Source organism: Etheostoma spectabile, unplaced genomic scaffold, assembly GCF_008692095.1.
Source record: "Etheostoma spectabile isolate EspeVRDwgs_2016 unplaced genomic scaffold, UIUC_Espe_1.0 scaffold00018791, whole genome shotgun sequence".
NCBI lineage: Eukaryota > Metazoa > Chordata > Actinopteri > Perciformes > Percidae > Etheostoma > Etheostoma spectabile.
Genome location: NW_022604470.1, coordinates 21,485 through 30,313, shown reverse-complemented (window position 1 = coordinate 30,313; position 8,829 = coordinate 21,485). Strand labels below are relative to the sequence as shown.

Here is an 8,829-nt window from a genome sequence, read left to right as displayed (position 1 = left end):
CAGCCCTTTCACACAGAAAAGGATCATAAGTTGTCTGTATGTCTTTACATTAAACTACGATATACAGGAAACGACTTCATGACTGTCAGTGAGCGGATCTGCAGTTTTGGTTTTGAGAGTTTTAGTTCTTGTTTCCCTCCCCTGCGTCCTCTGACAACAGCTGACAGTAGATCAACGTTTTCACGATGCTGTGCCAGCTCCAAAAAACTGAGAAGAAGAAAACAACAACATTCCAGGGGAAACAGATGCTCCGCTAACTAGGGTTAGGCCCCGACTAGCAGCTAGCTTCTACAGCTAATGTTCCCAGCCCAGACTAGAAGCTAGCTTCTTCACACCTAAACAGCCCGTAGAGCAGCGTATGTGAATAATTTAGCCAGCCTCCTATATACGTTGTCCTAGGGAAAAGGGGGGGGGGGGGCAATTCATTTTCCCAGGGGCCACATGAGAAACAGGGGCTGTTATGGAGGAAGTATCAAGGTAGTAAGTATTAACAGCTAAAAGTACAACGTATACGTGATGTATGTCACATGGAGGCCACTTGGAGAGATACCTGCTGCTGTACAAGCTGCTGATCTTTAGCTCATTAGATGGTCAGTTAGCTCCATCTAGTGGACAGATAGTAGAACTCCATCATCTGATGGGGGACTTCTCTCACACTGACTGGCTCTGTGGGAACAGGTTGGACAGGTTCTGACGTCTCTCTGACTCTGAAGTTATGAAGATGTCACGGCGTCATCGGATCAAATGCACATCAACACCAGAAATTCATACGTTGTAGAATTATTCTATTAATGTCAAGAAGTAACACAGTTGTAGAAGAAAGACATCCCTTTATACGTATATCTGGTGAGGGGGACATTCACATTGTTCACTCAGGTTGGAACATTTAATACACACTGGACAGTGAGGTATTGGCAGAGGTGGAAAATAAGGAAATACATTACTTACGCTACTGTTAATGAGCAGTTTTGTTGTGTATTTTTCAGTATCTTTTAAATGTACTTGATTTTAAGGGAAGGATTGTATTTTGCTACATTACAAATCCTATATGAAGACCATCTCTTCTGTTCTGCCTATCCTTAGTTTTTTATTTTATTTTATTTTTTTATCTACTGTGTAATCTACCAACAACAATAACTGGAGAGTATCCATTTAAACATGGCTGACTTCCAGTATGTCAGTAATGAAGAGAGGAATGTTTGGACATATTACAGATTCATTTTATTTTGATTAAACCTTTATTTAACCAGGAACAATCCCATTGAGCAACAGTAAATCTTCTTCCAGGGAGTCCTGCCAAGACAGACGGCAATAAGTTTCATAATACACAAAAGACAGGACACAATGGTTCCATACTACACCACAAACTCTATAGATACTACAACACAAACAAGATATTACACTAACTTCAACCGAGCATACATGAAAACTTAAAAACAGGTTCCACTGAGATTTGAACTCAGATTGCTGGATTCAGAGTCCAGAGTGCTAACCATTACACCATGGAACCTTCAAAAGTGTTGCAAGGGTTTGCTAGGCAGTTTCTTTTATAATATCCACATGTGTGCTATTGTAGGCACACACGATCACAACAAAGATGAAAAAGCAACAATACAGGCCAAATTAAGTCATTAGTTAGCTAAGCGTTCAGAGGATGTGGGACAAAGCGAGTAAAGAGCAGGTTTCAAAAAGTAGAAGGGAGCCAGAGTGTTCGCTCCTCCTGTGGAACCAGGTTCCAGTTGGGTTCAGGAGGCAGACTCATTCCACATGTAAGAGTAGGCTTAAGACTTTCCTCTTGATAAAATCCTATAGGTAGGGCTGGCTTGGGTGAGTCCTGAACCATCCCTTAGTGTGTGCTGCTATAGGCCTAGACGCCGGGGGACTTCCCATGATGCACTAGGTACCTCTCTCTCTCCTCCGTCTCTCCATCTGTATGCAACCTCATATGCCTTTGAGATACAAGAACTTCTTCACTTGCGTAAATAGCCTATTTGTGCAAACAAAAGGTGGAAACAGATGATCTTAAGTGTAGGCTTTGGTGATTTTATTACCCCTAAAGTGTCTGCCAGTGCTTAGCATTATTAGCACCACCCTCAAACCATCTGAGCTAACGGCCTGCTTTTTAAGTGTTGAAAAAGAAAGATTTCCGGAAACAAACCAGGCGAAATCAAGCAAAATTGGGCCAGTTCTGGATGGGATACCTGGTTGTGTATGGTTTGTAGGGACTGCATATGTTTTCGGCCTTGCAAAAAAGACATGGGAATCCAAGCCAAGATGCTACATGCTCCCATTCTATATCTGGAAGTAGACAGGAGCTTCTAACACGAAAGGACTCGAACCTCAATCTTCTGAGCCGAAGTCAGACACCTTGTCAATAAGGCCACATGGTTGCAAAAAAAAAGGAATATTTCCAAATCTGAATTGCCACGGTTTATCTGAAATTCAAGCGCAAGGTAACATTTGTAAAAAAGGCAGACTAATTAGGTGGCCAGTTAGCTTTTGGTGAAGGAAATAGATTGAATGCTAGGCACATTAGTTACCTGTGACTCATATTTGCACTTACTGAGCAGACAACCTTAAACTGTATGTTTTTGGCCTTGCTACAAAAGACGTGGAAAGTAGAGCTATAGAGATTGAGACTTGTTTTGCGCTGATGGCCAATTTGTGCATAAAAAAGGTGGATACAGATGCTCTTGGGCGTAGGGTTTGGCGATTTTAGTACCCCTAAAGTGTCTGCCGGTGCTTAGCATTTTTAGCACCACACTCAAACAATCTGAGCTAACCGGCCTGCTTTTTAACTGTTTAAAAAGAACAGATGTCCAGAAACAATTAAGGCCAAATTGAGCAAAATTGGCAGAGTTCTGGATGAGCTGGATGAGTTGTACACTTTGGCAATTCTGAACACTTTCAGACACTGTTGTATCATGTAAGTAACATGCACAAGTCTTTAAAAAGAATTGTGGCTGTTTTTCATGCAGGTTTGCATCATAACAATGCGGGTGCTATCTCTAAATGAACAATGGCCAACCTACATCCATCTTGTTAGCACCCAAATCTCTGTGCTGATCTCCCTGCTTGGATGGCAAGTCATCTGGTGGATTTTTCCCGTCAAGAGGAAGCGGATCAAGAGGGAGAGTTGTTTTATTGTTTTCACCAGCAATAAAGTTATTTGTCCACAAATTGCAATAGGTTATCAACGTTTTCAGCGAAAAAGAATACCACAGCTCAAGTCCCTGATAAGGCAACAGCTTGATTGTGTGATATGTATGAAGTGCTCGCTAACGTCATCTGTCATGCAGGTTTGCAGGATGTTCACAGTCTGCTAGTGGCCATGATGAGTTGGGACTTTGAGCTTTTTAACCGTTTTGGTCAATTTAGCCAATTTTCAACCAGTTTGTGCAATAACAATTGGTGTTCTCAGGCATTGTGCAAATTATGGTCTACCATCCAGACCATACGGACCACGGTCTGCTGTCCAGAAGACCGTGATCATGGCAACAGCTTAATGGTCTTCATTTACTTAAACTTCAATCTGTAGTTCAGGAGATTATTTTTGTAGCTTCAGAAGCCTGCGTAGCTTCAGAAGCCTGCGTAGCTCAGTCGGTAGAGCATCAGACTTTTAATCTGAGGGTCCAGGGTTCAAGTCCCTGTTCAGGTGTAGAGTTGAAGTTCTTGAACACTTCAGATACTGACATATTGTTTGTGTTCCATCCATAAGTCTTTAAAAAGAATTGTGGCTGTTTTTCAAGCAGGTTTGCATCATAACAATGTTGCTGGTAAGTCTAAATGAACAATGGGCAACCTATGTCCATCTTGCTAGCACCCAAATCTCTGTACTCATCTCCCTGCTTGGATAGAAGGTCATCTGGTGCATTTTCTTGTCACGAGGGCAAAGTGTTGTGGTCTGGTGCATTCCCCAACCTTTGTCGTGTCTTCCTTTCTTCTGTGTGTCTTGTCTGTCTTGCCGTGAGGGCGTTCCAGGGGATCTAGAGGCGTGGCTTTCCATCTACGTTCCGTCATCCTCTCAGCATTTCCTCATCACTCATCACCCACTGCAATACATAAACCCGGGCTGACCGCCTCTTCAACGCCAGATCATTACATGCACTATTGTGGTAACTGGGCTCCTAGTCATTTGCGCCTGTGTTGTTGTTTGTTGTTGTATTCTAGTACTAACTCTGCCTCTCCTTAGATCCATCCGTTGTCCCTCCGAGCTGCCTTCCTCCCTCACGCCGACCAGCCACCTGTCTACACCAGTGTTTGAACCCCTCCGCACTCATTAAACATGCCTTTTGTATCTCTATGGTTCTGGGTCTTACTAACTGTTAACACTAAGAGTATAGAAGCGGAACCAGAGGGAGAGTTGTTTTTTTGCACCCACCAGCAATAAAGTTTACTTGTCTATAGCCATAAAATTGCATTAGGCTGTCAACGTTTTGAGCAAAAAAGAAAACCACAGCTCAAGTCCCTGGTAAGGCAACAGCTTGATTCTGGGATATGTATGAAGTGCTCGCTATCGTCATCTGCCATGCAGGTTTGCAGGATGTTCACAATCTGCAAGTGGCCATGATGAGTTGGGACTTTGAGCTTTTTAACCGTTTTGGTCAATTTAGCTAATTTTCAACCAGTTTGTGCAATAACATTTGGTGTTCTCAGGCAATGTGCAAATTATGGTCTACCCTCCTGCTGTCCAGAAGACCGTGATCATTGCAACAGCTTTTTGGTCTTCATTTACTTGCACTTTAATTTGTAGTTCAGGAGATTGTTTTTCCCACAGTCCTCTGATTTAGAAGCCTGGGTAGCTCAGTCGGTAGAGCATCAGACTTTTAATCTGAGGGTCCAGGGTTCAAGTCCCTGTTCAGGTGTACAGTTGCAAACTCTGCTAGATGAGTTGTCCATTTGACATACCTGTATGGACATGGACCAATTCAGACACTATCATACCATGTGTTCCATGCACAAGTCTTTAAAAAGAATTGTGACTGTTTTTCAAGCAGGTTTGTATCATAACAATGTTGCTGGTAAGTCTAAATGAACAATGGGCAACCTACGTCCATCTTGCTAGCACCCAAATCTCTGTACTCATCTCCCTTCTTGGATAGTATGTCCAAGGACATAACACATATGTTTTCATTGGTTTGCTACCACTCTTAAATAATTCCTTTCATTGTATCAATCTCAGAAATAACCAAAGAATGACAAATTCCATTCATTTGCTTGTGCCAGTGTTCAACCACCTGTCACTGTATTTTCAGCAGCAGTAGTGTTTTTTAAAACACCTGCCCCGTGTGAGAGTTGAACTCACGACCTTCAGATTATGAGACTGACGCGCTGCCTACTGCGCCAACGAGGCTATGAAAGGTATTGTAATGGTTCGCAAAATTTCAGAAAAACTAACAATTTGGTCGTCAATCTTCACAAAAACAATGTATCTGGAAACCTATGTACTCACACAAAGGCTAAAATTGACCCTAGATGCTTTGTCATGACCCCATGAAAAGGCCAGGACAAAAGACCGTGTGCAAAGGTTGAAGGAAATGCGAGAATATGACCACAACAAAAGAAATGATAATTCAATGATGGTGGTAGTCAGCTTGGGAAAAGGCTTTAGCTTATGACAAGATAAACAGATTGCACCATTGTGCTACTCATTAGTGTGTCTACTTCAGTTATGTATTGAAGCACATCCTTAGAGCTAATGGCCCTCATTTATTAACCTAACGTACGACAGGCTTCACGTGAGATTCATGAAACGTTCGTTTCACACCAATCAGAGCGTAAGAATAATCGTACATTGATAAATGCAGCGGCTGGAAACGATTGTAATTTAAATATCACGCCCCAATATATTCTCAGTTTTGAGGCCTCGCCTCTATTATTTATGACATGGCCAGACATAATCCGGCTAAGAAGCGGCACTTTTCAGAGGTGGGGATTTAAAGCCTGACATCCCAGGTGCTCTGGTGCAGCCAGATACCACCAGGCCCAGGGGAATATGCCGCCTAAGAAAAATGCAATCCTACCCGATGAGAAGAATAAACATTGTGAAAATAACAAAAATATGAATACATTAAACATATACGGGCATTGAACATATTGCTGCAGTCTCAGTCTTTGGATGGTATAGGTAGCGCCCCGTCAGACACGTCATGATATAGCAGGTTCTCATGACTGAGAACCTACTATATCATGACATGTTTAATTTACTATATAATAATTTTTGAGACAGGTCCTACTGAAGATCTGTTGTATCAGTCAGGATGGCCGAGCGGTCCAAGGCACTGCGTTCAGGTCGCAGTCTCCACTGGAGGTGTGGGTTCAAATCCCACTTCTGACAACTAGTATTTTCATTTGGAACTAATGTCTAAGAGTTGATATTGGGAATAAAGAACTTAGCAGTTCTTTGTATTTAAGAGGACATGAATGTGCATGAGAAACGCAATTCCAAGTGCAGCGTTTTGTGAGCATCTTTATTGTCAACACATGTTAACTTCCTTAGGGGCCCGTAGTGGATGAAATGGTAAAACACTTGGCCCTGGATGCATAGAATTCCTGCCATATTGAGCGACAAAGTTTGGGTGTCCTGAAAAAAGGGTCTTGAACTCTATCTCGCCGACCTCTTTTTTTACTGTTTCTTGTTATGTCACGGCAAGAAGTATTATGCTTTTGAGTCGTTTGTCCATCTCTACATCAGAATCAGAAAATAAAAAAAACATCAGATATATGCAGTCTCTGTGGCGCAATAGGTCAGCGCAGTCGGCTGTTAACCGAAAGGATGGTGGTTCAAGTCCACCCAGGGACGTTTGATGCTTAAATAATCTGGAGTGAGCCAACTCTAGGGTTTATCATTCTGCAGGTGAATAAAGAGCAGCTCAAAGATAACCCAAGTGGCCTTACCTTTATCTGAAGGTACAGTTCTGAAAACCATGTACTGTACATATTAATCTTTACGGTCATTGGTATGCAGGTCACTTGATGTAATACAAGCAAATACATAAGGCCAGACAGAGACAAAAAGTGAGAGAAAAGAAAAAGAGACTAGCTGTCTAAAGGATAACCAGTTGAGATTGTGTGCGTCTTTGAGAACTGTAAGTCATATAACTGATGTTGTCAGTTCATTTAAACTAATGAGGAAGAATTTGACAGATGAAAATCAAGTCCAGGAACTTATTCTTTCAAACATCATACCTGAGTCTCTCAAGTCCTGACCATTCCCTGACCGGGAATCGAACCCGGGCCGCGGCGGTGAGAGCGCCGAATCCTAGCCACTAGACCATCAGGGAGTCACATCTTTCAAATTTATCTTTGTAGATGTGAGTTTTCTTTTCACTTACTGGAATGACTCATATTGTATTAGGCGAGGAATGGCGCCTGGCTAGAGCTTCAGAAGGAAGGCCATGACAGATTACACATCTGTCACATAGTCAGTTTGTATTCTTAAATACCAAGTCTCTTGCTGTTCCTTGACTAGTTGGCCACCCCTGCTTTGCATCGCTCCAGGTATGTAGAAAAAAAACCTGTTATGCACCTTTGCATTGCGCTAAAATGTCAAAATTTGGACCTGAATCCAACAATAACATTACTTGACACTCACATACATTGGTTTTCAGTTAAAAATGTTGGTTAGGGGTTTAGTTACTGCTTGAATTGTTACTGAGATGGAGGCAGATGAAGTGTTTATGACCCATCAATGATGACAAAAGGATACATCCTCTGTCGGGGTCTGATTTAAAGGAAATGGTACTGTGGGAAAATAATACAATGACTGAGGTGGTGATGAACAGGGCACTCAGGAACGGCCACGTAAAAGCTGGCTTAAAGTATATGCTGAATTAACCAAAGACTAAATAAGAGTGTGTGTGTGTGTGACATATTATACATTATGCTTTGCAGCTGGGGTACGGCTAGGAGGGAGAGAACAGGAAGGGCTATCTTAGTCAGATAAGCTACAGTGAGCACGAGAAGAGGAGATGGTGAGGCCAAGGACACTGAAGTTCGAGGACGGTCTGATAACTCAGAGAACAGGACGTACAAACTAAGAAGGGAGTGAACATAGCTGTCTTGTGAAGTAAATGATAACTGAAAATAATAGACAGGCAAGAAGGAAGAGGCAGAGCAGGGATTGTACCCCAGCAACAGTATAGCTGACCAATCAGGCCCCACAAGGGGAACCAATATAACCCTGAGCACGCTATTGTTTAAGTGCCTTTTTGGGAACCTCTGTACTAGACAAGTTTCCATCAGGTCCGTGCACGTTTAACTGCCCGGAAACGCATTTCATCTGTTGACCACAAGAATAAACGCTGTGTTAATTCATCATGGAGTCAGTTGTCAGTTTATAGAAGGATTTCTCCAACAAATTTGGTGACCCCGGACGTGATAACGTAATTGGACAGGAGAATCCAACTGGACCTTGGCATTGTGTCCACGGTCCGGTTCAGCTCAGCCACCGGACTGACATCCCGCAGCCCGTGAAGGGGACTGAGCGGCGATACTGCGATTCGTTGGTGTGATCACTGAGAGCTCTCAACAAAAAAGGTAAGCAGAAGCCTGTTTAAAATCAAAATTCTGTTATTGGCTGAAAACTAAATTGATGTGATCACATTTCAACTGTCGTAAGTGTTGTTTTAAGCGAAAAGTATTGATTGAATGTGCTGTAATTAAAGGGATACAAACAGATAAAATGTTGGGGCATGTGATGTGATTAAACAGAGAAAAACAACTAGAGAGTTGTGAGAGAATTGTTGAATAATACGGGTGGCGGTAGGAGAGGAAAAGGGACAAATAGTCAGAGGAATATACGTCCAGATGGTTGACGAGGTAGGAGAC

The 8,829-nt window shown here is 42.3% G+C and overlaps 6 non-coding genes across 6 annotated transcripts; 3 read left to right on the top strand and 3 right to left on the bottom strand.

Moving 5' to 3' along the window:
• Positions 1-1,438: 1,438 nt before the first annotated feature.
• Positions 1,439-1,510, bottom strand: trnaq-cug (transfer RNA glutamine (anticodon CUG)). The gene has a single exon. It is a non-coding gene; the product is annotated as a tRNA-Gln (tRNA).
• Positions 1,511-4,792: 3,282 nt separating this feature from the next.
• Positions 4,793-4,865, top strand: trnak-uuu (transfer RNA lysine (anticodon UUU)). Its single transcript has one exon. It is a non-coding gene; the product is annotated as a tRNA-Lys (tRNA).
• Positions 4,866-5,280: 415 nt separating this feature from the next.
• On the bottom strand, positions 5,281-5,353 carry trnam-cau (transfer RNA methionine (anticodon CAU)). The gene has a single exon. It is a non-coding gene; the product is annotated as a tRNA-Met (tRNA).
• A 901-nt stretch (positions 5,354-6,254) lies between these two features.
• On the top strand, positions 6,255-6,337 carry trnal-cag (transfer RNA leucine (anticodon CAG)). The gene has a single exon. It is a non-coding gene; the product is annotated as a tRNA-Leu (tRNA).
• Positions 6,338-6,728: 391 nt separating this feature from the next.
• Positions 6,729-6,802, top strand: trnan-guu (transfer RNA asparagine (anticodon GUU)). Its single transcript has one exon. It is a non-coding gene; the product is annotated as a tRNA-Asn (tRNA).
• A 409-nt stretch (positions 6,803-7,211) lies between these two features.
• trnae-cuc (transfer RNA glutamic acid (anticodon CUC)) lies at positions 7,212-7,283 on the bottom strand. The gene has a single exon. It is a non-coding gene; the product is annotated as a tRNA-Glu (tRNA).
• Positions 7,284-8,829: the final 1,546 nt, after the last annotated feature.